This window comes from Tupaia chinensis, unplaced genomic scaffold (genome assembly GCF_000334495.1).
Source record: "Tupaia chinensis unplaced genomic scaffold, TupChi_1.0 Scaffold141861_1, whole genome shotgun sequence".
In the NCBI taxonomy this organism is placed as follows: Eukaryota; Metazoa; Chordata; class Mammalia; order Scandentia; family Tupaiidae; genus Tupaia; species Tupaia belangeri.
Window position 1 is genome coordinate 5,525 of NW_006201718.1, and position 7,233 is coordinate 12,757.

The 7,233-nt window shown below is 36.5% G+C and overlaps 1 pseudogene; it reads left to right on the forward strand.

The window, feature by feature from the left end:
- The first annotated feature begins 532 nt into the window (after window positions 1-532).
- The window catches only part of LOC102471529 (E3 ubiquitin-protein ligase COP1-like), a 76,065-nt pseudogene continuing 69,364 nt past the window's right edge, over window positions 533-7,233 (forward strand).

Consider the following 7,233-nt stretch of genomic DNA (forward strand, 5'->3'; position numbering starts at 1 on the left):
CAGGTATATAGCACTTAATTGGAATATACTAGGCATTGGGAAAAATACTCAAAACTAAATTGACATTAGAATGAAGATTTGTTTTTAGGTTGACGTCCCTTAAAAACGTAGCATTTGAATGTGTGAGAGTGTGTTTCTTTATATGCTACTAAATAAGTTACAGTGAGTAGACAAATCTCTTTCTCTTTGTCATGGAGGCTCCACATTCACAGCAATTACTTTTTAAAATCTTGGCTATTTAAAAAAATTTCCCTTTGTTTTGATTATTTGTATGTTTCTAAAAAGTTATTGTCAGTCAATTAATTAAAGTTATACTTTTATACTGGGACACATTTAAATTACTGAGTATAGGACCCTAGTACTAGTCAGAAAACCTCCAGAGTCCTCCACCTCTGCCTGAATTGGGCCTTTGGGTTCAGCTTCAGGGCTGTGAAGTATTCATTCCCCCAATGAGAACTCCCCCAAGACTTCAATGATAGTCAGGACAGAATGCCTCGAGGGTTCTACACCTCTACATGGGTTTGGCAACTAGGTTCAGCTTCAGGGCTGTGAAGTACTCCCCCAACCAGGGCTCCCCTACAACTCCAGTGCTACTCAGGTATGCAAATGTCTCCCTCTTGTTCTGCTCTGTTCCTTCTAACCTTTTCTCTTTCTTTCTCTCTCTCTTTTTTTAAAAATAACATATTTCTACCCTATTTGTGCCTTTCTTGTGTTAAATATCCATTCTTCCCTCACCTAGGATAGAAGGCTTCCAGGGTCCTCCAACTCTGCCAGGGTGGGTCTCTGGGTTCAGCTTTAGGATTCTGAAGTATTCCCCCAGCCAAGGCTCCCCCACAGACCCCAGTGCTAGTCAGGCACACAAGTGTCTCCCTCTTGTTCTACTCTATCCTTCTTAAGTTTTTCCCCTTAAAAAAAAAATAGCATTTCACCCTATTTGTGCCTTTCTCCTGTTCACTTTTCACTTCTTCCATCACCTAGGATAGAAAGAATCCAGGCTCTTCTACCTCTGTCTGGGTTGGGCCGCTGGGTTCAGCTTCAGGGTTGTAAAATACTCCCACAGGAAGGGCTTCCTCGCACACCCCATTGTTAGTCAGGACAGAAAGCCAAAAGCCTCCAGGGTCCTTCACCTCTGCCTGAGTTGGGCCTCTGGGTTCAGCTTCAGAGCTGTGAAGTATTCCCCCAGCCAGGATTCCCCCACAAACCTCAGTGTTAAACAGGTACACAAGTGTCTCCCTCTTCTTCTGCACTACCCCTCCTAACTTTTTTCTCTCTTTTTTTTTTTTCTAAAGCTTTCCACAGTTTGTGTCTTTCTCATGTTAATTTTTTCTTCTTCCCTTACCTAGGACAGAAAGCCTCCTGAGTCATCCAACTCTGCCTGGGTTGGGCCTCTGGGTTTAGCTTCCAAGTACTGTCCCAGCCAGGGCTCTTCCATAGACCGCAGTGTTAGTCAGGTAGGCAAGAGTCTCTTTTTCTGTTCTGTTCCTTCTAACTTTTATTCTCTATATTAAAAAAAAACAAACAAACAACAAAAAAAAAAACTAAAAAACAGCTTTCCACCCTACTTTTGCCTTTCTTGTGTTAATTTTTCTCTTCTTCTCTCACCTAGGATCGAAAGCAGGGTCCTCAATCTCTGCCTAGGTTGGGCCTTCACGCAGAGCACAAGTATACCACATGATTTTCTATTTTTAACACAGTTTTATTTTTTGCAATGTGATTTTTTATTTCCCCCTCTTTTTTTGTAGTATTTTCCTTTTTTTTACTTTGCTTCTTCTTCCTCTTTTTACTTTCTTCTTTTTTTTGTTTTACCTTACTCTCCTGTTTTACTTCTCAGCCCTTACCCACTTCCTGGAAACTACTAGGTGCATAGTAGCTAAATTCTGAACATTGTGAGTTTTAGAGAGTTCTTTGCACCTCACTGTAGTGGTTGCAAAAATAATGAAATTCCCCTTCATAAATCTGATTGCAAAACTTTTTTCTGCACTGGAGATTAAAGTAGAAGGGAGACAACAGCACTGAATTATTTCATAGTAGGGGAAACACATGACCTCATAGTTTCATAATCTTTTGCAACAAGTTAGGCAGAAGTCAATACATTACCAAATGACTAAAAATCTGAGAAGAGCCTCAAGGATGAGAAAGTCAAGTAATACATCTCTAACAAGGGAACACTGTAACTTGTCTCTATGCAGGGAACTATTAGGGGATATTACCAAAATGTCAGAAAAAGAATTTGGAACATTTATGGTAACAAAATTCTATGAGATTCAAGAGAAAAGAGACATTCAGCTCTAAGACATGAGGAAGCCCTTCTACAATATGAAAGAAGAATTGGATACCATAAAAAATAATCAAATGGAACTCTTAGATATGAAGGATAAAAGACAGGAAATTAGAATCTCCCTTGAAAGTATTAAAAGCAGGTTAGACCAGGCAGAAGATCGAATTTCAGAAGTAGAAGACAAAATTTCTAACCAAGAAAAAATTATCAAAAATACTCAGAAAACAACTAAGGAACAGAGCATAAAATACGAGAAATAGTAGATACCATGAAACACTCAAATATCCAAATAATTGGTATCCCAGAAGGTGAAGAATATAATAAAGGCATGATTAATCTATTCTACAAAATCCTGGAAGAAAACTTTTCAAGTCTAGAGAGAAATTCAAACATCCAGACCCAAGAAATACAAAGAACACCAGGTTCTCCTCTCTATGGCACATTATAGCTAGATTGACTAAAATGACTAAGACAAGATACTAAGATTGGTAAGAGAGTAACGTCAAATCACTACAAAGGCTATCCTATCAGGCTAACACCAGATCTCTCATTGAATACAATGCAAACAAAGAAAGAATGGGGAAATATATTCAAAGTGTTAAATGAAAAACAATTTCAAACAAGAATACTTTACCTGGCAAGATCATCCTTCATATGGAAAAAGAAGATAAAAATGTTCTTAGATAAACAAAACCTGATAGAATTTACCAACTCCAGACCATCACTTCAAGAAATCCTAAAAGGAGTACTACTCCAAGAAAACTAAAGAGAGACAGACAGCAACAACCAAGAAAATGGCCAACTTAATGTTATGGACAAGTGGGGAAATAACAATAGTAACATTGAATGATAATGGATTAAATTCTCCTATCAAGAGACACAGACAGGCGGACTGGATTAAAAATTAGAAATCTTTCATCTGCTGCCTAGAAGAAATCCATCTAATGGACAAAGACATGCATTGACTAAAAGTGAAGGGCTGGGAAAAGGTATTCCATGCAAATGAAAATGGGAAAATAGTGGGAATCGCTATACTGATTTAGGACAAAATGGGCTTTAAGACAAAAACCATGAGAAAAGACAAAGAAGGCCATTGTATAGTAGTAAAAGGACTAATTCACCAAAAAGACATAACACTTATAAATATCTATGCACCGAACTTAGGAGCACCCAAAAATGTAAAGGAAAGACTGTGAGATGTAAAAGGAGAGATAGACTGTAACACAATAATTGTTGGAGATCTCAACACCCCATTATTTCATTTAGACAGGTCAACAAGACAAAAAATGAGCAAAGAGATCCAGGACATAATTATACCATAAATCACAAGGACTTGACAGACATCTATAAAACTTTCCAGCCCCCAAAAAACACAAAATATACATTTTTCTCAGCCCTGCATGGTACTTTTTTGAAGACTGACCACATGATAGGGCACAAAACCAGCTTTTACAGATTCGAAGGGATAGAAACTATATCCAGCATCTTTTTGACCATGATGAAATTAAACTTGATATTAATCTAAGGAAAAATCCTTGAAAAGACACAAATACTTGGAAACTAAATAATAAACTTCTGAATGACTTCATGATTACTGAAGAGATCAAGACTGAAATTAAAAGATTCATGGAAGCAAATGATAATGAGTACACAAGTTTCCATAATTTATGGAACTTTGCAAAAGCAGTCCTAAGAGGGAAGTTCATAACTATTAGTGCACACAAGGAAAAGATGGAAATCTGATTAAAGGACAACCTAACATTATGCCTCAAGGAATTGGAAAAACAAGAGAAAAGTTCAAAAAAGCCAGGAGAAAAGAAATCATAAATATTTGACCAGAGGGACCAGCAGCTGGCATAATAGCTATGTCACTGGATTCCCATGTAGTCAACCATGGTTTGAGTCCCGGACCTGGTGGCTAAAACTCATACCAGACACATGTGCATGCATACCCAAGATCCTGAGAGGAGAATGGAGGAAAAGGGATTGTGGTGTGTCCACCCCCCCTTCTGGGGTGATTTCTTGCTTTCTGTCTCTCTGTCTCTACCTGTCTTTCTGGCGAGTGCATGTGCCCTATAACAAAAACCTTTAAAAAAAAAAAAAGAAAAAATAGAAAAAAGAAAAAAAGAAAAGAAAACATTTTACCAGAAATAAATTAAATAGAAAATAAGCGAACTATACAGAAAAGAAATGAAAGCAAAAGCTGGTTCTTTGAAAAGATAAAATAGATTGAGACACCATTAGCTAGAATAATTAAAAAGAAAGAAAATAATCAGATACTTCAAATTCACAATGAATCAGGAAATATTACAACAGACATCATAGAAATACAAAACACAAAACATCATTAGAGGATACTATGAATGACTATAGGCCAACAAAGAAGAAAACCTGGATAAGATGGACAAATTCCTGGACACATATAATCTACCAAGATTGACACAGGAGGATATAGAAAGCCCAAATAGACCTATAACAAGCAATGAGTTTGAATCAGTAGTAAATAACTTCCCAACAAAGAAAAGTCCACGTCCTGATGGCTTTACTGCTGAATTTTAAAAAACTTTTAAAGAAGAGGTAACCTCCATTCTACTCACACTGTTTCTAGAGATCCAAAAGAAAGGAACTCTTCCAAATTTATTCTGTGAAGCTTCCCTTACCCTCATCTCCAAAATGGGTAAGGATATGACAAAAAAGGAAAACTACAGACTTATATTTCTGATGAATATAGATTCTCAAGAAGATACCTGCTAACTGTATTCAACAACATGTAAAAAAGGTTATTCATCATGACAAGGTAGGCTTTATTCCAAGGATACAAGAGTGGTTCAACATATCCAAACCATAAATGCAATAATCATATTAACAAAAAGCACATTATCATCTCAATTGATGTGGAAAAAGCATTTGACAAAATACAGTATTTCTCTTTGATTAAGACTTTCAGGAAAATTGGCATAGAAGGATCAGTTCTGAGCATAATAAAACCCATCTATGAAAAACCTACAGCTGACATTATACCGAATGAGGAAAAGCTAAAAGTTTTTCCACTGAGAACTGGTACAAGATGAAGTGGTCCACTTTCTCCATTCCTATTCAATATAGTACTGGAAGTCCTAGCCAATGCGATCAGACAAGAGAAGGAAATAAAAGGCATTCCAATAGTGAAAGAACTGAAATTATCTCTGATTGCAGATGACATGATTGTTTACATAGAAGACTCAATAGTATCCATGAGAAAAACCCCTTGAAGTAATAAATACATACAGTAAAGTGGCAGGATACAAAATTAACTTACAAAAATCTACAACATTTCTATATACAAACAACAAGTATACAGAGACAGAACTGAAGAAAGTAATCCCATTTACCATTGCCACTAAGAGTATAAGATACTTAGGAATAAATATAACCAAGGAAGTCAAAGACCTCTATAAGGAAAACTATGAAAATCTTAAAAATGTAATTAAAAAAAAGACAGAAAAAAGTGGAAAGACATCCCATGTTCCTGGATTGGCAGAATTAATATCATCAATATGGCAATACTACCCAAGTTAATCTACATAATTAATGCAATCCCTATAAAATTACAAAAGACATTCTTCACAGATCTAGAAAAGACAATCATAGAATTTTCTAGAATCATAAAATACCACGTATTGCCAAAGCTATTTTGAGCAAGAAAAGTGGAGTAGGGGGCATCTCATTTTCTGATCTCAAAATATGTTACAAAGCTGTGATAATCAAAACAGCATGGTATTGTCACAAAAACAGACATGACAAATGGAACAGAGTAGAGAACCCAGAAACAAATCCCAAAACATACAGCCAACTCTTCTTTGACAAAGGAATCCAGTGGAAAAAGGATAACCTCTTTAGCAAATGGTGCTGGAAAAACTGTGTATCCACCTGAAGAAATAAATCTGAACCTCTATCTGTCATCATTAATAAAAATCAACTCAAAGTGGATCAAAGATCTAAACCTAAGACCACAAACTATAAAACTACAGGAAATTCTGGGAGACATTGGGGTAGGCAAAGACTTCTTAAGTAAGACCCTCCAAAGCACAGGCAATAATACCCAAAATAGACAGTGCATTTACATCAGATTAAGAAGTTTCTGCACAGCAAAGGACAGTGTAATTAGTATGAATCGACAACCCTCAGAATGGGAGAGAATTTTTGTTAACTGTGCCTCAGAAAAGGGACTCAAAACCAGAATACACAGGGAACTCAAGTGGCTTACCCCCAAAAATTGATAAACCCCATTAAAAGATGGTAAAATTAGCTAAATAAAAATGTCTCTAAGGAAAACATACAAGTAAAAAGCAGATGAGGAAAGGTTCAACATCCTTCATCATAAGAGAGATGCAGATCAAAACCAAAATGACATACCATCTAACCCCAGTCTGAATGGCAAAGATTTAAAAAAAAATTATAAGTGCTGGAGGGGATGTGGTGAAAGGAGAACACTCCTACACTGTTGGTGGGAATGTAAATTGATCCAGCCACTGTGTAGAACCATATGGAGGTTCCTCAAGGACCTTCAAATTTCTATTTGATCTACCATATGATCCAGCAATTCCACTACTGGGTATCTACCCAAAGGACAGGAAAACAGTCAGAAAACGCTTGCATATCTATATTTGTTGCAGCCTTATTCACGATGGCATCAACCCAAATGTCCACAAGTAGATAAATGGATTGAAAAAGTATGGCACATATACTCCATGGAATACTATACTCCTATAAAAAAAAACAACAAGGCCCTGGAATTTGATAGAAAGTGGACAAATATGAAGATTTCATATCCTGAAGCAAGTCAGAATATGAAAGAGAGACATCGTATGTCTCCACTTAACATATACTGACTGTCCACACTCTATGGGAGAGACTGAAAGTCTGGAAGATATACAAGCAATAAAAATTGTTATGGACACTAGAGCCAAAGTGGA